Source organism: Leopardus geoffroyi, chromosome A3, assembly GCF_018350155.1.
Source record: "Leopardus geoffroyi isolate Oge1 chromosome A3, O.geoffroyi_Oge1_pat1.0, whole genome shotgun sequence".
Taxonomy (NCBI): Eukaryota; Metazoa; Chordata; class Mammalia; order Carnivora; family Felidae; genus Leopardus; species Leopardus geoffroyi.
In genome coordinates, this window is record NC_059336.1 from 36,057,376 (window position 1) to 36,083,426 (window position 26,051).

General features: G+C 40.3%; 1 long non-coding RNA gene across 1 annotated transcript in view; it reads right to left on the reverse strand.

The window, feature by feature from the left end:
• The window catches only part of LOC123580501, a 167,975-nt gene that overhangs the window by 82,608 nt on the left and 59,316 nt on the right, over positions 1–26,051 (reverse strand). The window contains exon 3 of the long non-coding RNA XR_006703327.1: positions 1,817–1,907. This is a non-coding gene — a long non-coding RNA (uncharacterized LOC123580501). The remainder of the gene's footprint in view (positions 1–1,816; positions 1,908–26,051) is intronic.

Sequence of the window (26,051 nt, forward strand, 5' to 3'; positions counted from 1 at the left end):
GGAACTTGAATTAAAACAGCTTCCAATGAGTGCAAATATTTAAGACTGCTCCTTTTATGCGATCACCCACATTGCCACACATTTGTTTGACCAGTCAGGATTAAAACAGCCTGCTGAGCCCCAAAGGAATTAAGCATAAAAGAGAGCTCAAGGACAGGTTTGACTGTTTTTATGGGGCCAGGGTCAAGGGTGTAGCCTGGGAAGCCTGGGTAGCAGCTGCTACCCAATAGATGCTTTGCAATAAGAAAAAGACTATTCTCGATGCTACTGTCTTGATGCCCCAGCCACATGTAGCAGATTGATTACAAAAAAAAAAAAAAAAAAAAAAAAAAATGGCCCTTATTTTCTTCCCGTCTCTGATGCACTCTCATTGCAATGTGATTTTGCAGTTCCTCCAATTTAGAGGTAGAGCATGTTTGCTGCTTGAACCTTGGCTGGACTTGTTTGGACCAATAGAGTCAAGGAAAACAAATAGGTTTGCCAGTTCCAGGCCTGACATCCAGAGCCCTTGAGCACCTCTCCTTTCTCTTTTGGACCCCCAGCCACCACCATACGGCAATGCCCAGGCTAGCCTCCTGGAGGATGGAAGACACATGACCCAACCATGTCATTTCCCCAGACAGCAGCCAGCTGACCACCAAACATGGGGGTGAGGTTATCCTAGAGCACTCATTCTCCAACTGACCACTGACTCACAAGCAACCCCAGCTGAGATCAGCAGAGCCTGGCTCTGAACCGAAAGACAACCCAGTTGACTCATAACCTTGAGACCTAATTATGGTTGTAGTTTGAAGACACTGAGTTTTGGGGTGACCTATTAGGCAGCACTGTGATAACAGTTAATTGATACCCCACAGCTTTCAGACCCTTCTTGGAGAAACCCAAACATGGGACACATGCATTAAACTACAAACTAAACAGCTCTGCATGTCTGATTCTGGTCTTGAGGAGACAGGTTTGCAACTGACAGCCACAGAGAGAGCAGGGGTTCTGGTGGCCAGAGCACAGCACTTGAGGCAGGAGCAGGTTTTGAGCTCAGAGGGGAACCTGTGAGCAGCAAACTACACAGCCTGAGGCCTCTTGTGCAGTCACAGGGGAAGTGATGAGAAAGCAAGTTTTATTTTTGTTTCAAGGTCTAGCAAAAGTACCTGCGAAGCCAGCAGGGAGCAAATCAGGGAAGTTGACTGATTTGGCCAACAGGGGCTTCCATTTTATGAAAGATGTGGGACGGAAGAGGAGAAGGAGAACAGAACCCAGAAATGTGAAAATCGGGGGTAAAATTAGAAACAGGTTTTCTCTTTTTGTAGGTCTAAAATGTCTATATTAGAATGTAGCAAGCATATAGTAATTTGTACAAATCTGAAGAATCCATAGCAGTAAATTGGTAGTACAAGCACCCAGGCCAGTATGAAGGATCTTTCCAGCACCCAGAAGGCTCCCTTATGCCCATTCCCAGTCAACTCCATACAGAAGTAACCCTATTCTTAGTTTTACTTGTTTTTGGACTTCATATAAATGGAATCATATGGCATATGCTCTTATGTCTGACTTTTGCTGCTTAGCATTTCATTTGTAAGATTCATATATGAGGGTACATGATACAGTATTTTGTTCTTTTTTTGTCAATGTAGTATTCCATTGTATAAATATACCATGATTTATTTATTCTACTGCTATTAGACATTTGGGCTCTTTCCAGCTTTGACTTTATGAATAGTGCTGCTATCAAAGTCTTGCACATGCCTTTTGGTGCACACACATTCTCTTTCTTTTGAGAAAACAGTGGCTTTCAATCAACCTCTCTTTTGTCCATTACCTGGCCCAGGTAATGTCTCAGCATCCTTGGTCACCTGTTGGCCACAGGCTTATGTAAGAAACTGCATTTGAATCCAGATTCAATCTTCTTTCTGGGAGGAGGGAAAGAGAAAAAAAAGGGAAAGGAAGGGAAGCGACAGCTTCAGTGACAACAGAAATGTTAATCAGTCCCTCTTAACTTTACATTTTCTCTCTGGTAGCCATCTGAGATGCCTAAAATAATGACATTCATTTGAATTAAAGATGTGAAGACTTCTTTTAAGATGCAAATTTGCTTTTTAGAAGGGCAAATACATAAAATAATTAAATTGTTACAGTTTCCTGGTGCTTTGTAATGCTTAAATTGTCCTCTTATTTGCTAGCCCCTCCTACTCAGAGTGATCTCCAGACCAGCAGCATCCACTGATGTGGGAGTTTGTTAGAAATGCAGTCTCCCTACCCCAGGACTATGGAATCAAGATCTGTATTTTAACAACATCCCCATGTAATTCTCATGTACATTAAAGTTTATGAAGCCCTCTAGTATCCCTCTTGATATTCACAAGACCCCATAAAACAGATATGGGAGAAGAAATTGTTCTCATTTTACAGATGGGGAAATCAAGACACAGAAAGATGTACTTGATGTACCAAGGGCACCCTGCTCTTTCCGTGCTGGGGTAAGTTCTCTAGATGAAAACTGCTAGTTTTCTGTTATTTCACACTGGTACTCACTGACATGCCTAGCGTGTCATCAGGTCAACCAGCCTGTTTCTCCCTGGAAAGCACTGTCCCGACAGGCTGCATTATAGTCTGGGTCACTCTGTTTGGACGTTAGCCTGAAGAGTCATCAGAAGGACACAGATGTGGTGGCATGGTGGGGGTGGGGGATGGAGGAAAGGAAAGGGAATGAGGAAACACATGAAACAGCAGAGAGGCATGGAAACCATTTGAAGCAGCATCAGAGACACACTACAAGTTCCTGCCATCGCTGTCTTATTCCTTCCTTGCCGGCAAGCAAGAGGTCTCTGCTGTGACGCAGTCTGCAAGAGGCTGTTGGCAGCCAGCCCAGAGCTGGACTGTGCCCTTACTGCAGTGCTCTCAGCTATGCAGGGAGACTGGAGGCTGCCCGGTGCACCTTTGCTGGGCCCCTGCAGAGGACTGACACCACCTGAGCCAGAGAGGACACAGCTCTGCAGCAAACAAAGCCAGCCAGACTGCAGAGCTCGCTGGAAGGCTGGGTGGAGTAACTCGAGACAGGTGCAGCTCAGGGCATTCTTGTATACATCTGTAGGTTCTGAGGACCCTAGGGTTTCACCATCTATTCTGCCCCGCCTAAAAGCAGCTCCAAGCTGCAGACTTGCTTCATCTGGCCTAGAGACATCTGAGTATTCCCCCTTGACCCTGAGCCCTGTGACTGTCTGACAGCCAGGATGATTCTGGCTCAGTAAGGCTCAGAATTCAGATCAGTGTCACATACCAAGACTCTATAGCCTTCCCTCAAACCCAGCTGGAGGGAGCTGGAAAATACCCAGGGCTCTGTCTATTTGGATGCTAACATAGGAATACTCCAAGGAAAACTACAGCCTCCCCCCTCACCACCTCTACAGATGCCAGTTGTCAAAGGTACAGTTAACAGTGGCCTTCCAAAGCCAATGTCTGATTTTTCCTAACTCCAAAGGATGGCTCTAATGGCAGAGGTTCTAGAACAGACAAAGGGAGGGAGTTACCATAGGTTAGAGAGAGCTACTTAGGACAGGTGAAGAAGCTTGTAGGGAGTTGGAGTAGGGGCCCAAACTTCTCCTTAAGTCTAAAGAGTAGAACCATTGCCTTAACCTGGGTTCTTCCTACTGCCCAATTTCCATAACTTTCATCCTTCAACCCTCAGTGGCTTTCTTTCTCCCATGTTGGGAGATGGTTGCCCCTTTCTATGAACAGCTGTGGCCTGTTTATTCAGTCAGGGTCCAGTTGTGTGGCAAGGACACTGATCCAACCTCCTAGCAGATAAAGCTATGCAAGAATGAGGATCAGTTTCCAGGCTATGGTCAAAAACTAGTCTGTGTGTTGTATGTGTTGGTAGGTGGTCAGAAGTAGAGAAAGAAGGAGACAGAGGTCACTGAAAAGAATCAGTCAGAAATCACTGTTTGAGGATGAATAGTTTCTTAGGCAGCATAGGGCTTCTTTCCCACTAAGCTCTACTGAGTAAATGCTCTTTCCCTGTCATGACTATGGGCCTCTACACAGTACCCCAGATGGTACAGATCAAACCTTCTCATGACAGTGGAGATGCTTTTAAAAATCTCCATGACAGGGGCGCCTGGGTGGCTCAGTCAGTTGAGCGTCCGACTTCGGCTCAGGTCATGATCTCACGGTCCGTGAGTTCGAGCCCCATGTCGGGCTCTGTGCTGACAGCTCAGAGCCTGGAGCCTGCTTCAGATTCTGTGTCTCCCTCTCTCTTTGACCCTCCCCCGTTCATGCTCTGTCTCTCTCTGTCTCAAAAATAAATAAACATTAAAAAAAATTTTTAAATCTCCATGACAGAAATTGGTCTATCGATGTGTGAGATGCCCCATGACTAGGGTGTAAATCAGTTAATTCCAGACACCCTGTTTCCTGAATTTGCATCCATATTTTTCTACCTGTTTGATTCAAGCAGCCAAAACTTAAAATCTAAGCCAGACCTTAGATTCTGTCTTCTCTTTTTTGTTAGTCTCTCACTGTCCCCATAGAGGACATCCATTCATTCAATTAATAATTGTTAAGCACTTGTGCATGAGTCATTGTGCTAATGAGCAATAGAGTTTCTACCATATAGGAGTTTCTTTATTCTACAGATATGTATCAGCACTGCGTGCTCACATAGCAATGTGCGAGGTGCTAGAGAGGGTAAGAAGGAAGAGAATACAAGCCCTCGTGAAGATTCAGACACATCTGGAGACTTGTGCAAGATCACAGACAGCCCATTTCTCTTGTCAAAGAAGCGGGTCCTTGCTACAGAAGTGTGGATTCACTGGAAACTTGTGTGAGATGCAGAGTCTCAGGCTACCCCCCATGTCCCACACCCCAGACTTGCTGAATAAGAACCTGTTTTTTAACTGAATCCCTCAAGCACTTTTACTTTTTACTTTTTCCAAGTAAAATTTGAGACCACTGATGTGGACTCCCTGATGTGGAAGCTGTAGGAGTTTAGGGGTGAGAGAGATTATTGTGTACTTCAGTGATCCAAAACATACCCATGCATGAGTTTGGCTCTCAAGAATGACTGGACTTTAGCTGGGTACAGAGGGCTCAGGGAATAGTAATTTCCCACTTCTGCCAAGTTAAAAAAAAAATCTTCAAGCTCCAGAAGGCAGTAAAATCTTGCGGACACATTTTCCACAATAGCAAAAGCTTTGAGTCAGGTAGGATGACTCAGCAAATTTTTGTGGTTGCCAGTGTCAGGATCCCCAAATGGCAACTTGCCCAGTTTGAGCCACTTGAAGGTCAGATGGCCTTGTATCCTGGAATGGATCTGCCCCCACAAGATTCCTGGCCTTGCCCAACCTGCCTGCTAGTCAAATAGATGACCAATGAGAAACTGGCTCATTATTTTCCAGCAGTTACTCAGCCAGTTGGCAGCTCCCAGCAAATTGAGTCCTGGAGTGGCATCATCTGAACATCAGTGGGGTGGCTGCTTTATCAAGCCAGTTCAGGAGAGCAGATAAATCACTGTGAAGTTGCAGTTAGAGGCCGTCTGTACTGTGACTATTGCTTAATATGGGTGCCTCAATTTTCTTGCACTCACCCTTCCTACGTCCAATTTAAGAATTAAGATTTTTGTTCTAAATATAAAAACTGAAACAAATAAACAGATCGAAACATGACTGCTGTTAGTGTTATCTCCTGTTTCTACTTACTGTCCCAATGTCTATGTTTGTCCATTAATTTTATCAGAAAAAAATGATACAGAACTTCACAATGCCATTGAATGCATTGCTTAAAATTCAGGCCTGCACTCCATAGTGATAAAACCTGTCCATCCTTTCAGAAGTCATGCCAAGGAGAATCTCCTTGAAAGTAGGTAAGTTCTAAAGACAACCTGGCCCAAGTCATCTACCATCAGGCAGATTTCTCCTTGAGATTATTTTCTAGCAGCAGGGATGGGTTTGTGCTGAGTGGTGAGTCGTCCATACTCTCTAAGCTTTGCAGCCATGGCTTGTTTTATGAGGCAGCCGGCAGGGTAAGGAGATGAGCAGATGCTGAGTAGCAGGACCCAGCTGGCTGGCTCACAGGAAATGGAACCTAAGATCTTTGACTCATCAGCTCTATTCTGATCCCTTTGATCTGATGCTTAATTAATAACATGGCAATATCATCTGTCCTAAACCCACCACTGCTCATGGCCACCCTCTTCTCTCTTCTCTGCTCTAATCTCCAGGACACCAGAAGCACTGGTCAACTACTTCTCTTAACCATTATCATGGATGTGATTTCAAATTGGTGCAGGCTGGGTTTATGCCTGAGAAAGATGGCAGGTAGGGGCAGGCACACACCACTAAGAGTAGACATATTCCTCTTTATCTGGGGGCTGTGTTTTTAGGGAAGAGCTTTCGAGTGGGGAGGTTTGAGCCTCAAATGCTAATCTCATCATTTGCCTCCATCTTTTCAGAGACTGAGCCTATTTTACTGTGTTTTTGAGATGATCAAATGAAAGTGTGAGAAATCCAGAAGCCATACAGGTAAATAAAGGTTGAAGGCACTGATCAAGCTCAGAGGAAATCTATTTTCGAACTTTGGAGATGTTGTCCTGTGAAACAGAGAGCCAGTAAGTTTTTGTGATTCCCTGGATAGGGTGTAAGTTCAGTGGAAGGAGGCACTTCCTCACAAGGAAAAGCTACCCAACAATGGAGGCAAGACCTTTCTTCTTGAGTTAGGAGCTCCTCATCATGACAGGTACTTAAGCTGAAGTTCCTTGACTCTTTGAGGAAACACCTGCATTATAAGGGAAAGGTTGGAATAGAACTTTACCATTCTTTCAACTCAGATTCTAAGATGTATGCAGTGCTAACCTTCACAGAGTAGTTGCTATGGTGTCATTTTATATGTATTATCCCATTTAACTTGCATGGACTCCCATAAAGTGGGTACAATTGTTATATTTTGTTTTATATTCCTCCTCCCTCTTCTTGGGATACTCTTGCCTCAGATACTGTGTGGCTCCCTCCCTTCACATCATTCTGATATTGTCTGTGTTTTATCTCCTCCAAGAGCCTTCCATCTCTGCTCTTTATAACATTGCCATCCCTTCCCTCAACTCTCCATCCCTTCCTCTGTTTTATTTGATTTTATGGCATTTAGCACTATGTGAAGTTATGTTACAAACAAATCTATTATCTTCTGTCTCCTCTATGAGAACAGAGGGACTTGGTTGGTTTTGTGTATGCTCCATCCCCAGCACATGGAATCAAGGTTGTGGTACATGGCAGAACATATGTGAAACGAATAAATGAGTCTGTTCTACAGATCAGGAAATTGAGGCATTGAAGAGGTGAAGTAAAATCTCCAACATCACACAGTGAGTAAATAGAATAGCCAATGATTGCTCAAGGGTTTGAATAATGTGGTTCCAGAGTCCCCACATGTACCTGCTATACTCCATCTGATTCTTTGAAGAAACCATGTTTTCTTGAAGAAAGGCTTAGACCTTGAAACTTCAATGGCTGGCTCTGGCCAGTTACCTCTTGTTTTATTACTTTAGATGACTTGTGCCTATAAGCAGGTGGCCACTGGTTGCCACCAATGTGGTGTCAAAAAACCCAGAGAGAAGGCAGAGGGCAAAAGTCAGAGGGCACAAGGCCACCTTTACCTCACTGATCTTCTGGCTGCAAAATGATTGTGAGTGGAGCAGGTGGGTCAGAAGAGGACAGTAAACAGCTTGGCAGTCACCTGGTCCTAATTGGTCCATGAGCAGATATATTGAGTCTGACACAGTTCCCATGCCTGGAGTCCTCAAAATCAAATTTGCAAACTCAGAGCAGATTCCTTGCCTCTCCATGTGATTTGAAGGGGCTGAATTTATGTTCCCTGCTTCCTCCCTTTTGCTAGAGCTTGGATTTTTCCATGACAAAAAATCATATTGATTTGAATATTAACAGGTCATAAAAGAGAGTCAACATTAGCTTTTGTAGTTAATGAAAAAGAATATAGACCTGAAAATCAGACATGCCTCAATTAAAATTCAAGTTAGTTGCCCTCTGGGAGCTTCAGTTTTCTTACCTGAAAAATAGGAACTAAGCCTTCCCACATGGTTTTTGTAGATTAGCTGAGAAAACATAAAGGAAGACATCTGCCATTGATTTTCTCTTTAAGTGTCAGACCATTGTTTTCCTGCTAGCTTTTCCTGCTAGCTGTCTTCTACTCTTTCTGTGACTGGGTACAGAAAAGAGCATTATTGGAAGAAGATACTGGGTTTGAATCCAAACAGCAAAATCAAATTAACAAAAAAAAAAAAAAAAAAAAAAAAAAGACATGATTTCAGTTCACTGAGGCCGGAAAAGTACAACATTTGTGTGTTGTCTTCACCTTCATCTCTGGGTCAGGTTCTGCACTATCTTCCTGCTTGAGTCCTTAGCTCTCCAACCCCTGGCTCACTGGGATATAGCTCACTGTGGCTTCAAAATGGCAGAGCTTAGAGGGCTGGAACAGGACATTTCATAACAGAGACTTCTTCTGGAGCCTGCAATTGGAGGTGAGGATATTTTTGCTATATTAGACATTTTCAAGGACACAAATGGATCTGTGGATTTGCCAGAAAATTCCTTCTGTTTCAGGTAGATAAAAGCCTGTTGCCCAGCAGTTCTCTCTCTTGGTGTTGCCATTGTTCTTCAGCTTAAAAATTGTCTTCATTCACCAGTAGTATCAGATTCTGCTGTATGCCTCTTACTAACAAAGCATATGAAATATTTGCTTATTAAATAAACCAACATAAAACACACTGAGAAATATGTCTGTAAAGTGAAGCTGTGCTTATATTGCTACCACTAAAACTTTTGCAACTACCTCTGGCATTACCAGGACCCACTAGAATCTAATACAAAGTTCTACACAGTTGTATTAAGTTGTTCATAAGGGAGGATAAAACAATACATCTTATATATCTCTAGCAAAAGGCAGGCTCCACTTCTTTTTGAAGTTCATAACATAGGAAGGGGTGCTCAAAGGTGCAGGGTGAACAGAAAGATTATATTTACTCTTGGGGTGTTTTAAAATAAATGTGAACTTTAACACACACTCTTATATACTCCATTTCAATCAAAACAAAACAAACAGAATTAAACCTGACATCTTGGAACGAGAAATCCTAAGATTGCCTGGCACAAGGTAGGTGCTCCATAAATAATTTGAATGGATGAGAGAGTAAATGAATAACTAAATCATGAGGCCTCTGATTTCTGAGCAATACAGAAATATCCTGAAGTGCTGGTAAAAAAGGAAATCCTTTTTTAATCCAATTAAAGATTTTTAAATCTCAAAAAGGGAGCAAATAATTACTTTTGCTCTATGTTTTTCAGTGGGTTAACAAACAATAAAAGAATTCTTGTCTTTCTTTAGGAGGCTATCTGGAATGATATCATATACTTGGCCGAGTTTTCTTATTTGTTCCTAATGAGTGATATCAGTTTTAATGCTGTGCTGCCCAAAGATAAATTTGATATGCCCCAAGAGAAAGAAATATAGGGTTGAGCCAGCTTTTCTCAACCTTGACACTGTTAACATTTGTGACTGGATAATTCTTTGTTGTGAGGAGCTATATATTAACAGCATCCCTGGCCTTTACTCACTAGATGCCAGTGGCACCCCCACCCTGAGTCATGACAGTCAAAATGCATCCTGACATTGCTAAATATCCCTTAGAGGAAAAATTGCCTTTGGCTGAGAACTAGACCTTAAAAATGGTCAACTGTTAGAGAGGTAAAATTGATTTCTGAGCTTTAAGAAATTGTAAACCAATTTTTTGCTAAGTACAACTTTGTCTTGATATCTGCTCCAAGTCAATTAGGCCCTATACAGAGTAGTTACAGAGACAAGAGATCTCACGGGGGGTTAAATCTACAAGAAAGGTTGTTATGCCAAATAATACTCAGTAACTATTGACACAATCATATTGCTTAACACACTGATGTGGAATTCAGAGATTTCAAACAACAATCACTTATTCTTATGCTTGAGAGTCTACCAGTTGGCTAGGACCACATTGCATCTGTAGGTACACTGGGGCATTTTTGCTCCATGAATCTCATTTTGAGATTCAGGCTGAAAACAGAGCAGCTACTAGGGAGAAACCTTTCTCATGATAGAGGAAAAAGTGTCCAGAAGCATTAGCAGAACCAGTATCTCAAACTCAGGATAAGACCCCATTTCAAAGAGGGAGAAGCTGAAAGTATCAAATGTCAGAAAGATATCAAGCAACAGTAACACTGTCACTTACATATTCCATTGGTCTAAACAAGCACATGGTCAAGGTCAATATAAATTGGACAGGAAAGTACACACTTCCCTTGGAGGTTGGGGAGGGGGGTGGGGGGGAGAGGAAGGATAGGAAATCAGCTAAACAATAATACACTACAGTTACACACATGAACTTCAAAGACTACATTTTCAATACCGCCATGTTTCTTCAGTTCTCATTAGCTCCATTTTTTTGAAAGACACAGAGGGGGAAGTACCATTGGCATTTGAGTCAAGTTTGCAAAGCATATTAAGATCTTAGTTGGGAAAGCACACAACATAAATACCCAATTTTTTTTTAGCTACTTTTAAGAAATCTTCTATTAAATCAGTAGATGGGTGATTTTATTGTTATGCTTTGCTCTGCTTTGTTTTGTTTTGTTTTCAGAACCTTTGGTGAATATTGTCTTAATTTGGGTTAATTGCTTTTAAAGAAAACCTAAAGTATCAATGCAAATGGTTTAGTCCTGTTTTTTTGCAACCAGACTGCTAAATAAATCACTAGCAGCTTGACAATAGCCAGCAGCCTACAACAGGGCTTTAGAGTCTGTATTTTCTTCTACCTTTTTATGTACTCTGCTGCATTAGTCATGACCACACTAGAGAGCTCTGTGTACTGTTTAGGCATCTATATGCTTTAAAGAATATATACAGGAACTGGAATGGGTCCAACAACAAAGTATTATTGGAATGGAATAGAAACTGGATTCTTGTAAGATCTTTAATGAATATCTACTCTAGATTTCATTATTTAATCACTCAAATGCTCCTGATACATCTTTCCAAGAACCTCATGGAGGTTAACACCATAATTTCACAGATGAGGAAATGAACTGACAGAAAAATCCATGGGTTGTTCAAGGTCACCCATTAGCCATGGGAGATCTTAAGCTATATCAGCCCCCCAAGTTTTCTGGCCCCCAACCCCAGAACTATCTAGCATATCGTTTTTGTTAAGAAAGTAAAATAATTGTGGGTATTTGGCCTGAAAAAGGCCATAGTAGTCTTGGATTTTAAGTACACGAAAGTCTTTTCCATTATCCATGGTGCAGAACTCTGGGGTCTCAAATGGAATAGATAAAAAGCTAATCTTTGAGGATAATTGGGCACTTCCCAGTGGTCTCATCTATGGAGAGGTGGGATAAGAATATTTATCCCAAATGATTGTGTCCCCTTGACCCTTCCCTATCCTTACTCTGCATGCTGTCCTTAGAGCCTAGGATTATGGCTTTCAAATCTTTATCCCCAGCCTAAATTTCTCTTCTAAGCCCAGAGCCATGTATTCAACCTCTCAGTGAACATCTGTTGGCCCATTGGCACCCGGCATAAATTCTCTCCTCATGCATGTCCTCAAACAACCATTTCCTTCACTGGTATCCTCGTATCAGTGAGCATCATTTTCACCCACCCAGTTGCCCAGCCCAGAGACTAGGAATTCAATGTAGATTTCACTATTCCCTACCACACCTCATATCCAAGGAGCCACGTGCTACAATTCTATTTCCTCAATATTTTCTAATTGTCTCCTTATTTTCTTTGCCATTTCTTGTCTGGATTATATACTGGCCTCCTAATTGTTCCTTCAATGTAACTCCAGCCCTCTGTATAGAATACACATTCTTTAGTGAGTTTTCTCTAATAAAAGAATACATTTGAGTTTCATATGGTAGGCTGGTTTATATCAGCACTTGTACTCTGAGCATGGGATATTTGTTTATTCATTCAACATTATTTATTAAGTGCCCACTAGGGGACAGGCTCTGGAAAGACAATAGCAAAATCAATCAATCAATCAATCAATCATCATCCCCTCTCATGGAGCCTAAAACCTAGCAGGGGGAGATACACAATACAAATTAAATAGATAATTATAGTAAATGATTAAATCAATAAAACATATATTAAGTTTAAAAATGAAAGCACTTGTTAGAAAAATAAAGCAGAAGGGAGGACTAGCAGTGTTGAAAAGTAGGACTGAAATGTTACATAAGTTGATTATAAAATGCACACTAGAAGCACCTGGTTGGCTCAGTTGGTTAAGTAGCTGACTTTGGCTCGGGTCATGATCTCACAGTTTGTGAGTTCAAATCCTGTGTCAGGCTCTGTGCTGACAGCTTGGAACCTGGAGCCTGTTTCACATTCTGTGTCTCCCTCTCTCTCACTCCCACTCATGCTGTCTTGCTCTCTCTCTCTCATAAATAAAGAAAACATTAAAAAATTTTAAAATAAAATAAAATGCCACACTAAGAAGATGACATTTAAAAGACTTGCACACAGTAGGCACTCAGAAAACTACTTCTTCAATGATAAAATACATGGGTAAGTGCCTAATTTCACATGACCCATGCAGCAGGTAGTGAATTAAGCAAAGAGTAAATCCTCCCCCAATTTACAGGTGAGGAAACTGGGGCTCAGAAAATGAAAGTGACTTGCCATCCAGGAGATAGTGGAGTCAAAGCTCAATCCAATTCTTCATTCTCTAAGACAAAAGGGGAAACTACCAACGTTATCTCAAAATTCAGTTTATAACGACTTGAAGGCCTATATTTGATTCATGTAGTCTAGAGCCTAGAGTGCATTCCATTATAAATAGTTTTGATCAATCTGATGTTCTGTGAAACACAGTAAAGTCCAGAATGAGTCTGAGATAGTTCAGGTTTCTTTCTGGGTTAGCCTGGCTGAGCCAAGCAGACTGACTGCTCACTCACCCATTTGTTATTCTTTCAACTAGTGGGAATTGAATGTCTATCACAAGCAGTTTTTAGATGCTATAGATTTCTGCTTTGAACAAAACAGACACTCATGGAGCTCTTGAAAGGCAGACAATGAGGTGTACTGAAGCTGTGTGTGTGTGGGGTGGGGTGGGGAATGAAGTAGAGTGGGGATGGGAGGATAAGGGGTGGGCTGACCAAGGGGAAGTGGAGGAAAGAAAGGAGAAAACAATTGTCCTTATGGCAGAGATGGGTTTGGTCAGTTGGTAGCATGAAGAGTAGACTCAAAGCACCAGGAAAGGAGTTAGTTAAGTGGACAACTCTTGTCCAGAACTTATAGCTCAACCTGTAGGAGTGAATCCCACTCCCCCACCTCCCACTTTAGGCAAAGACAATAAGACCCTGCTTTAAACTGACTGTTGGTCTTTGTTTCACTCCCCCAAATTCCCTGAGTCACCATTCCTGATATTTTTCCTTCTCATATTTGTAACTCCAGGTTGGATGAAAAAAATGTGAGGTCTATTCTAGAACTTAAGGCAGAGGAGGAGATAAAAGCACTTTCAAACTGATTACAATCTAATAAAGCATTTCCCAAAGTACACTGATGCACATTGCTGATGGGACCAGTTTTGTGTGATCCTCTCCATTCCCGAACCAGGAAAAAAGAGGAAAGTTTGAATATGACTTGGCATAGAAGTCTGCCTTAATTCACACATGACCTGTCATTTAATTGCAAATATTGGCTTTTGGCTCACACAAAGTATATAAATGAGGGTAGCATAGGGGAATAGTGCAGTTTGGGGAAAGCCTGGGGAAAAAGAGCCTTTTATAATTACTCTGTTCTCTCAGGGAGGAAAAATATTTTTGGTAAATGTAAGGCAAAAAAATTCCTTGCATTTATTTTGACAAATACCTTCTGTTAATGGAAAATGATCCTGGATTTTCATTTACAGTATAAATATAAGGTCTTCTTTAAAAAAAAAACAACTTTAATTTGTAAAGTGAGTGACATATTCTTGGATTCATTCTCTCAACCTCTTCTTTTCTCTCTGATGAGGGAAGTCTTAAAATTACACTTTCCAGATGCCCTTGCTGTTAGGGCTCTGGATATGAATTATGCTATGCCAGTTAGATGCAGTTGCCTGAGTTTTGTAAGGCAGAAATAAAGTGCAGGCAGACTTGCTGCAGTAAAGGCAGTTATAGTAAGCTTTGAACATTTTGAGCGCATGCAGGAGTCAGACTCAGGGTTCTACTTTCCAGTTAGCAACCTCACAGGAGTGACAGAATTATGGAGGCAGCAAGAGTGGAAATGTGATGACCAAATTTTTTTGACTTTGACATTGAAACCAAGATCCCACTGGTGCCTCTGACTTCCATTCTTCTCACCATTTTGTGAGCACTTATTTCCCTGTATTAAATCACCTTCTGCTTGAAATACCTAGAGACATTTCTCCTTCCTTCACTGAACCCTGACGATATAGCACATATGACGAAAATTGTGAAGGGGGTAAATAGTGGTCTTATGGAGCCATAACTAGAAACACATATTTTCAGAATTTACACACAAAGGAGAAATAAGTGGATTTCAGAAATGCTACAAGTGGGGAAGCAAAGTAAAGCTGCAAATGCTGAGGTAAATACTCATTGGCGGATGCTCATGACCTCAAATAATCTATCCAATTTCTCTTATGAAATGTATTTTCAATTAATTTAATTGTTTTGGAGTTCTTTAGCTGACTCACTTTTCAACTGGCTGGGAAATATCTGTTTGGAAGGCATTTTTGTGGAGTGTAAGAAGGCAGTTGGTTTCTTTGATTACCTTCATCATGGAGAAGAATCTACACACTTGTCTGAAGTTGCCACCCCATTTGGCTTACTATTTCACTTTATAGCATTTGAGCTTCAGAAGAAAGCACACATTGGGCTCATGGTTCCTTTAAGAAACATGAAAAATGACTTTTAAAACTATGGATGTGGGCGACTGGGTTGCTCAGTAAGTTAAGCATCCAACTTTGGCTCAGGTCTTGATCTCATGGTTCACAAATTTGAGGCCCACATCCGGCTGTATGCTGACAGCTCAGAACCTGGAGCCTGCTTCAGATTCTGTGTCTCCCCCTCTCCCTGCACTTCTCCTGCTTGCACTCTGTCTCTCTCTCTCTCACACACAAATAAATAAACATTAAAAAAAAAAAAAAAGCTACGGATGAACCATGGGCATTTGGGGCTTCATGCCAATAACTGGAGAGTCTGTGAGGACAGAAACATGGCAGTGACTGCTGGTTCTGTGAGCTCTTATACACCCAAGAAGTCTGTTGAGTTTCTCAGGGGCCTTGGGAAAATCTAGCTGCCTCGGGAAGCCTGAAAGAGCTTTTGGAAACATCTACAAATATCTACAGTGTCAGTACTACCAGCAGAGGAGTCTTTTGAATACTGACCTGCCCAGCCTTGATCTGGAGTTGAGGTGCCCTAGGTTTTAGGGGGATTTTATAAGCAGAAATTGCCTCTTTGGCTGCAAGATTTCCCTTTTCTTTCACTTTGGTAGTAGATCTTTGTTGCTTCTCCTGCCACTGTCCACTCTAACTTCTGCTAATCATTCCTAACTCTTCTTTTGGCAACCACTCCCCACCTACTCTCAGCCCATGTTCACATGGACTGACTGGCCTGGCCCCTGAAGACTTTTGATAGAACCATTTGGGAAAGGGAACTCTTCCTGTTGGTATTAATAAACTGAAAGATGTAAGCTTATAACCATAGGAGGATCTCCATGTGAAGACAGCCAGCCTGGAATGAAGCCAGTGTGAAGGAAAGACAAACAAATAACTGGAAAGAGAAAGAAAGACACAAAGAGAGAATTATTTAAATGCCATACAAACCCTAGATCCAGCCATACCTGAACTTAGAACTACCCTCCTAGACTTAATTACATGGGCCAATGAATGTTCCTTAGTGTTTAAATCAATTTGAATTTAGTTTTCGTCACAATCCAAAGCATGTGACTAATGCTTTAATTGTCCTTTCTCAATATTAGTACACTACTAATATTATACAGTACACTTTAAGTATACAGAGGGGGTAATTTTTCTCCTTTTTTCTTTTTTTTTTTTTTAATTTTTTTTTTAATGTTTATTTTTGAGACAGAGAGAGACAGAGCATGAATGGGGGAGGGTCAGAGAGAGGGAGACACAGAATCTGAAACAGGCTCCAGGCTCTGAGCTGTCAGCACAGAGCCTGACGCGGGGCTCGAACTCATGGACCGCGAGATCATGACCTGAGCCGAAGTCGGATGCTCAACTGACTGAGCCACCCAGGCGCCCCCTTCTCCTTTTTTTTTCTATAATTTCTTAGAATTCTTCTGACTCTCAGTTTCATCATATAATCATTCAGCAAATATTTATTATGCACTTACCATTGCCAGACACTGTCCCCAACAGTTTTAGGAAAGTTAATACGGCTTGGACTTGCCATTAAAAAGTTCAGAGTCAGTATTGCTTTTTCTAAAATGCAACTCAAGATGATAAGCTGGCCACTTTGCACCACCAAAATTTCAGTTCTCAAAAAAGAAAAGAGAGAAAGAGAGAGATTCAGAAGTCAATTTCAAAATGTTTGTAACTCTTACCAATAATCTTACTTTATTGCATACGAATAGATTGACTTAGTGACAGAAGTCACCTTTCCCCAAACTCCTTCCTGTTTTCAATGTGGTTATCACATTTTTTTCCTTTAGAAAGTTACTTAAGCTTTCTGAGCCTTAGTTTTCGCATCTGTAAAATAAAGAGTGAAATGTAGTGGCTCATCTAATTCTGGCAATTAGCTAACTTATTTAAATCCCTTTCTTTCTTGGGACTAATGTCCTCTGCCCTGCAGCAGCCTTCCCTATCCATGTCTCTCTCATCTCCCAACCCTAGGGAATCAAATGAGTTTCTCTGAAAACTTCCATTCTTTTTCCATTCTTAATACCTACAATCCATTCTCTATGCAGCAACCAAATTGACCTTTCCCAACCGTATGTCAAATCAAACCACATTCTTAGCAACACCTACTTAAGATCCAGTGGAATGCTATCACCTTGGAATAAAATTCAAATTGCCCTCAAATAAAATTTGAATTGCCAAATTCAAGTGGCCCTTGTCTTCCTTTTCCTCTTTTACCTGACCTTCTTTCCTCCTTGCCATTGCTCACTATATTCCAGCCATACTGTCCTGTTTGCTCCCCCTTGAATCTTCTATTCTTGTTTCCCTCTCATAGCCTTTGGTTTTGCAAATCTCTCTTCCTGGAATACTTTCCCCCAGATCAAGGCCATGCTCCCTCACTTCACTTTGGTCTTTGCATGTGTCACTTATTCAGTGATTTCCTGACTCCTCCTCCCACTATCCATCTAAAATAACATCCGGCTCCCCATCTTATGCTGATTTATTTTCTCTCTAGCTCTTATCACTCCCTGGAATTATAGTAGATCATGTTATGACGGTACTATGTTATATAATTAACATTTAATTTAATATAATTTAATGTAAATTATATTAGCATAGAGAGGAGCAAATAGTAGAGGCTCATTTGTTTTTTGTGGAATGAATGAATAATTCTACTCTAATTCCCAATTAGCCATCTGTTTAGCTTTGAGGCATATATGACAATAACTTGCATTGGTTATAATATCCTGTTTTAAGCACCTATTGCTCTATGGGCAGTTTTTCTATCCAAGCAAATTTTGAGGAATTTGAAGGCCTCGCAAGCAGATATCCTTTCTTTTGTGAATTCTCACAGAACGTCATTAGCTAATAGGATTGTAGTAATATTTACATAAGAAACTGGATATTTTATTTATTTATTTTATTTATTTATTTTTATTTTTTTTTCAACGTTTATTTATTTTTGGGACAGAGAGAGACAGAGCATGAACGGGGGAGGGGCAGAGAGAGAGGGAGACACAGAATCGGAAACAGGCTCCAGGCTCTGAGCCATCAACCCAGAGCCTGATGCGGGGCTCGAACTCACGGACAGCGAGATCGTGACCTGGCTGAAGTCGGACGCTTAACCGACTGTGCCACCCAGGCGCCCCTGGATATTTTATTTAAAAAAACAGGTTTTTCTCACATTGTTAATTTTTAAAATCTTTACATGTTTTTGAAAGAGATAGAGTGCAAGCAGGGGAGGGGCAGAGAGTGAGGGAGACACAGAATTCAAAACAGGCTCCAAGCTCTGAGCTGTTAGCACAGAGACTGATGCAGGGCCAAACTCACGAACCATGAGATCATGACCTGAGCTGAAGTCAGGCGCCCAGCTGACTGAGCCACATTGTTAACTGAGCCTTTTCACATTGTTAAAAGATTCAACTGGGACACAGCATAAAAACTTCTAAAACTTCAAAATGGTTAGTAGATGTAATTTGGTTCATCAGATGAAACTACAAAGCAATGTTCAGCGTATAGACCCAGGGTTTAACTCAAACTGAGGCACTCTACCAAAGAGATTTTTCCACCATTTTAACAAGCTCATCCAGTTCAACACTGGATTCTGGATATACAGCTCAGGCAAAAGACCACATCAGCCAGACGACGTGTTCCCAGCTTATCTAGGAAGTAGTTCATGGAAATCATCTCTTCTTCCTCTGTATTTAGCCCAAATTAAAAGATCAAGGACCAGAATCCGGGTCACAATCCTGGTGAGTGGATAAAATTTAGAAGATGAAGTTCAAGAATCTTCCTGCTATCTGTATTTACTAACAGGTAATGAGAATGCACAATAATTTTTGTAACAGCACTGTTTGTAAAATGATGAGACTCCCCACTGTCCATCAAAAGTAGAAATGATAAACAAATCATGGTATATTCATGAAGTGGATTACTATACAGAATACAAGAAGGAATGATTTACAACTGCATGCAATAATATTAATACACCCTACAAACACAATGTCAAGAGAGAAAAACCAAACAACCAGCCATAAAAGTATATACTAAATGATTCTATATGTAAAGTTCAAAAATAAACAGAATTAATCTACAGTATAATATTAGAAGAGTGGTTACCCTTGAGTGGTTAGTGACTAGAAGGGGGATGAGAAAGAGGCATCTGTGTGCTGGTAATGATCTAGTTCTATTTTTGGGTCCAGGTTACATGGATTTGTTAACTTTACCAAAATTCATTTAGCTTTGCATTTATATGTGCATGTTCCTGTATTTATCCTATATTTCAATAAAAGTTCACTAAAAAAACTTCTTCATGTTTAAAGGAATTTTAAGCCAAGAAAATTAAGAAAGCCTCTTTTGCAAGTACTCGCAGATTGATATGCCAACTTTCATACCCATCAGAAGCATGTGTTGAAAAGAAGTTGAATCTTTAGCTGCATCTCACAAAAAGAATACAATTGAATCTGAAGATGCCACATATCCTGAGTTTTTCAAAAGAAAATGGCTTGTTTTTCCAGATCCAAGTTATACATTTCTAAAATCTCATACTTTTTCTCCTGGCCAATCACCAAAATCAATCGATTGATAGATAGATAGAGATAGAGATAAATGTATATTTTTATTATAAAATATATATGTATATTTAACTGAAGGAGAAGGCTATTGGTGGGTAGACATCTTCCCTTCTGCTAAGAGTTCTACATCATAATGTGGCTCTGTAAGAAGTTAGGAAAAGGAAGGCAGGAAGTGGCTGTCAGCGTGAAATGCAGTAATCACAAAAAAAAAAAAAAAAAAAAAAAAAAAAAAAAAAAAAAAAAAAAAAAAGAAAGAAAAAGAAAAACCAAACAGGTAATAGAGCAGTATCTGAGAAAGAGGGAAGTTCAGATATTGTTCTCCTAACCAGTGTATAACCAGCCTCTAAAGTTTAAACAGGTGACTAATCTATAAATCTTGCTAGCTTGAGACTTCTGCTTCTAGTAATGGAACACTAGGTAATTTGGATTAGTCTTATCACTGAAGACAACTAAAAAGAGCTGGGACAATGTATTTTTAAAATTAACAATAAAAGTCAGCTTGAAAGCACAAAAGAGTAAATAAGATAGTGAGGAATTACCACCCAAAGCCAGTGGAGTTGCAAATCCAGAGAGGTGAACTATTATTTGGTACCACTTTTTGCCCATATGGAAGATGCATCTGAGAGCATATAAACAGTTTTGGTCAGTCTCACTGTATCAAGAAGACAAAACTTGGAATCAAAGTCACCCAGTTCTCATACATAGTTTAGCTTTGAATTATCCAGGTTGCCCAAATAATCTAAAACCCTACCTTGGATTAAGGTGCCCTCAAACTGCTAGTGTCCCAGGAACACGACGGAAAGAAATAAAATTCCCTTCTAGGAGGAAGATAACATCACCCTATGTTGAAATAACTCCCATAAATGTTTTTTTTTCAAATATAATATCTTATATTAAATGAAATCAGGTAAAAATAGAAAATCTTTAAAAAGAAGCATCAGAAACTTCAGACAACAGAAAGAAAACCATGGAGACCCCCTTATGTGTGAATATAAGAAACAGACTTTAAAATAACTTTTTGCTTTATTGAAACAAATAAAAATTAAGATTGAACAATTTTGCAACGAATTGTAAATGTTTTTAAAAGAATAAATGAAATTCTAGAACTGAAAGTTACAGTAGCTGAAGGAAAAACTAGTGGATGATCGTAACAGTAGAATTGAAAGAGCTGAAGAAAGAATTTATGATCTGGAAAACAGTGTGGGGAAAAAATAACCCAAATGAAGCATGGAGAGAGTGAAATGATAAATCACACTCATCTACCAAGAGACAGGCTGCTTTGTAGGACAATCCTCCACATTGCCCCATTCTCGGCACCACATCCTTCTCTACCATCATCACCACCAGAACTCTGAACCAATATCCTATCACTTGGTAACTTTTTCCCTCACTGACACCGCACTGTATGGCAGTTTTAATTTGATTTGACTAGTGTGAAAAGATTCAAAGATGACAAATTTGGAAAGAAGTGGCTATAGGCTTCATTTCACCTACAGATAATTTATTTTGGGGGATCTTCACAGAATATTTTTTAAATGTTTGAATTTAAATGTCTTTAGACTTCTAAAGGGGAAAAAAACCCTACTTCATTGCACTACTTACTTCTAACACCAAACGTGTGGCTTTCCCCCCACATAATCAATTCTCTATTCTCAGCAGACATTGACTGAGTATCTCTATGATATAACTTAATTATGACACAAACTAGTCAGTTAACACAGACCCCACAGGTTAAGGGCTCAGTTCCACAACAGTGCTCTCTACTTCAGATGCCAATCAAAAGTCTCGGGTTGTCACTGCATTTCTGACCAGCCAGCTATATATTAGATGTTCCCATAACCCCTCTTCAGGTTTGATAACTTGCTACAATGGCTCACAGACTTTAGGAAAGCACTTCACTTACTATTATCCATTTATTATACAGGATACAACAAAGAAACAACAAAAAGGAAAAGATGCATAGGGTAAGGAATGGGAGGGAAGGAGCATGGAGCTTCCATGCCCTCTCTGGGCATGCTACCCACAACCAGCACCTCAATGTGCTCAGCAACGAGGAAGCTCTCCAAACCCCTTCAGTTAGGATTTTTATAGGGATTTCATTAAGTAGGCATGACTGATTAAATCATTGGCCATTAGGGATTAACCCAACCTCCAGCCCTTCTCCCTTCCCCAGAGTTTGGAGAGTGGGGCTTCAAGTTCAGCCTTCAATTCACATGGGTAGTTCCTCTGGCAAGCAGCCCCCATCCTTCCAGAGTCATAGCATAAGCTCAGGTATGATTAAATGGTCTTATTATGAATAACAAAAGATGCTCCTCTGGGGCACCTGGATGGCTCAATAGGTTAAGCATCTGACTCTTGATTTGGCTCAGGTCAGTTTGGTTTGTGAGTTCAAGCCCCACATCAGGCCCCTTGCTGACAGTGTAGAGCCTGCTTGGGATTCTCTCTCCCTCTCTCTGCCCCTCCTTCATGCTCTCTCTCTCTCTCTCTCTCAAAATAAATAAATTAAACTTTAAAAAAAACGATACTTTTCTTATGCCTATCACTCAGAAATGCCAAGAGTTTTAGGAGCTCTGTGCTGAGAACTTGGGACAAGGACTAAATATGTATTTCTTTTGATATTACAGTATCACAAATGGGCAAATTGTCTCCAGTTAACATGGTCCCCCACTACTCCTTGCACACTACACTCATTTTCTACCTGGAATAGAAGACATTTGAGTTTTCTACCTTCAAATAAATTCTTAGGAATCCAAAAATGCTGCCCTTCCCCTCTTGACTATGAAAGTCAAGAAAGTCTTTGGGGAGCAAAAAGTCACATGGAGATATACAGATGTTTGTGTAACTATTTTCCCCCATCTTTTGGTATTTCCAAGGTACGAATGTTAATTGGTTTATTGATGTGAGTGAGTGTGTGTGTGTGGCAAGGTGAGAAATAGAGAGAGAAAAGAAATAATACTAATGACAGAATTACCCAGCCTAGATCTCAACCCTTCTAGGGAAATGACCAGATATGATTACAACACTCCACACCTCCAACTAAAACTGTCTTTGGAATAAAAAGCCGCTGAGGTAGAACTCCAAACCACTTCTGATTCCACGACTCACCAGAAATCTTATGATACTCAGAAAATGTCAACTCTAAACATGAGCCAAGTAGGTGATTAAAAAAAAAAGAAAAAAGAAAAAGAAAGAACTCCATGCTAAAAATCCAACCACCAGGAAATTAGCAAGCACCCTGAGGGTGGATCATCAATCAGTGTTACTTTCATAGAGAGCTTTTGGAAAGAAAAACAACAGTCCCTTCATGAGAAATTTAGCTCTTACCCCCTCAGCTCTGACTGAAAATGTTCATATAGGAGCCCAGATAACCTGATCTGAGAAACTGATCCCCTAATCTCTATGGGCCTTTTGGTTTAGAGTTATGATTCTGTTAGCTGCATCAGTGTGGCCTGCAGTGTGGCCTGCATAAAACCACTTGCCCAAGGAACCTGGGTGGATCAGTCAGTTAAGCATCTGACTCTTGATTTTGGATTAGGTCATGATCTCACAATTCATGGGTTCAAGCCCCGCATCAGGCTCTGCCCTGATAACGGGGAGGCTGCTTGGGATTCTCTCTCTCCCTCTCTCTCCTTCCCCCCTACCCCCTCAAAATAAATAAACTTAAAAAAAAAAAAAAAAACATTTGCCAATTCTAAGCCTTAGACTTCTCGTGTAAAAAGAGAGCAAACCAGATGATTTTGGTTCTGAAAGTTGCTTTCAGTTCTAAAACCCCACTTTGTAAAATACAACATTCTATTTCTTAACCTAGGTAGTGGTTACACAAGTATTTGCTTTTAATTATTCTTTAAGCTGAACATATATGTTTTATACAACCTTCTAAATCAGTAATGTTTGAAAATGTGTTGAGAGGGAAAAAATCCTATCAGAGGAAGCCAGTCTAGTACCATTCTTGAATTCATAAAAGTAGGTGTGAAAATTGAATGTCGGAGGCAAAAAGCCAAGAGCGGATTGAAGCTTGTAAAACTCCTAAGGCTTCAAACCATTCCAGTGATAAGATAGAATCGAAGCAAGTGGAATGAATGGGAACTTGCAGGGCATGTAGGACTGTTACCAGCTCATAAAAGTCCCCACAATGGTCCTTGAGGAAATTAAAATCCAAGGGTTGTTACTTAATGGCTACATTTCCTCTTAGCCAAATGCGACCATGGACATATAGTGCATAGCCTAGGAAACAACCTTCTTTGAGTTTACAATGAGGAGCATCTTAACATGCTCAAAATGACTTGGTTGTAAAACTTTTTTCTTTACAGCATTTATCTCTTTTGCTAAGTGCTGTGCTGGGCCACATAAGATAGGTCTGCTCTCAAGAAGCTTGTAGACTTAATAGCCTTTATGTCATTTAGAGTAGATTCCAAACTCCTTTCTCCTCTCTGACTTTATCTAAGAACATCTCTCCCCTGTCCTCCACTGGCCTTCTGTCTTTGCTTCAGTAAGCTTTCACCTCAGGGTCTTTGCACTTGCTGTGCCCTTCCCCCCCATCATTACCTGGCTAGCTCCTTACCATTCAGGTTTCGACTGAGATGCTTTCCTTGACCTACCAATTAATAAACATAATGTTCTTCCTCTCCTTCTCCTCAGTCATTTTCTATAGCATTTCTCAAAGTAATGGTCTTCCAAATACTCAATATTTGTAAATACCTGTTTTATTCTAAACTTATTTCTAGTCTTTCTTCTCCCAATATAAAGAAAGTTCCATGAAAGCAGAGGCTCTATCTACTTCGTCCACTACTATGTTCCAGTGACTGGATCAGTGTCTGGCACATAACAGTTGCACATTAAGAATTTTTAAATGTTAGGGGCACCTGGGTGGCTCAGTCAGTTGAGAGCCTGACTTCAGCTCACATTATGATCTCACGGTTCGTGGGTTCGAGCCCCGCATGGGGCTCTGTGCTGACAGCTCAGAGCCTGGAGCCTGCTTCAGATTCTGTGTCTCCCTCTCTCTCTGCCCCCCTCTGCTCGTGCTCTGTCTGTCTCTCTCTCAAAAATAAACCTTAAAAAAATTAAAAAAAGAATTTTTAAATGTTATTATTATTTATAAATGAATGAATAATATGAGGCAAACAAAAAGGGGCTTTATAAAATGATTGTTAAGGTTCTGTTTAGGCTTAAGATTTACATGCTCCTAAATGCTGTCAAAGAGATAAAACCCTCAGGGAGTTGTAATGTAAAGAAAGATGAGATGAATCCTGAGTACATTTATGGCGTCTACATTGGTTGGGGTGATAGAAGGTGCCATTAGTGGGATAGGGAAAGTTGCATATAGTTTTTCAAGGTAGAGAATGAAAAAGATATTCTAGGTGAAGTGAATAGCTTGAGCAAAGGCATGAAGAAATAAAAATACCCCAAATGTTCCTACAGCAGAGGATGAATGGAAAAGAAGAGTAACTTGAGTAATAGTCAAGGAAGGCTTTTCACTTTATTCTATATTCTGGGGGTGACAGGGATTAGGAAAGTAAGATGAGATGACCTCACTCATCCTATAGAACTATTAGTCTGACAACAGTATGATGAATGGATTTCTGTATGAGCATCAATGAACACTTTGAAGTTGTGGCCAAAATCCTGTGCATGTGTGTGTGTGTATGTATGAATGTGATATTTGGACATCGTTCTGAGGAGAGAGAACTCACAGCTTTCATCAAAGCTCAACATAAAATAAATAAAAAATAAAACAATAAAATATAAACATTGGTGTCGAGGGAAAGTAAGAAGTACCCATGCCGAAGATAAAGGGATGATCCAGTGGAAGAAATATTTGCTTTTTTTTTTTTTAAAGGTGATCCCAATGAGCAGTATAAGTTCCCTTTAATTTAATCTTCATACTTTTAGAAAATGCTCAATTGTACATATTATAAACATTCAGGTAGACTAAACATTTCTAGAAAACAGGAGAAAGCTAATTTTTTATTGATAATATAGGAATAGACTACCTATGTAAGATAGTAGTTGCCTAAAGATAGGAAAAAGAAGCAAATTCAGGTCTTAACAGCTAAGAGAGAAAAAGAGAAAAGTATGACTCATACTCAGGTATGTTCTTTTGATTCTTGTCTCTGCCTCAATCACCTGTTCTGGAGTGGGTGTTCTGCATGCTAAGCATTCCTCTCATACCCCTACTGATGAAGGGTAAATTCTTTGGTCATCCTCAAGCCAGCTCTTTGGTGATGGAATTGGAAAACTCCTCAAAATTTTAAAATATCAGCATTAATACATCTGTCCTAAGTTATAATAATACTATTATAGTGGGGAAGAAACAGCCCCAAAGTAGAGAACAGTGGGATATTCATGGTGAAGATGAGAGAAAAGAATTAGGATGAGAAGGTGAACAAGAGGAAAACTTGATGCAAATTGAGCCAATGGTCATCTCTCCATGGAGACCAAGTGGGGAAAACTGAGGTCAGATAAGGACACTGGCAAGAGAAGGCAACAGGCATTGGAGTCAGATGGCCTCGTCCTTGTAGAAGCTATGCACATCCCTTTGTAGAGGAGGAAGTTGGATTACAGGAATTGGCTCCAAT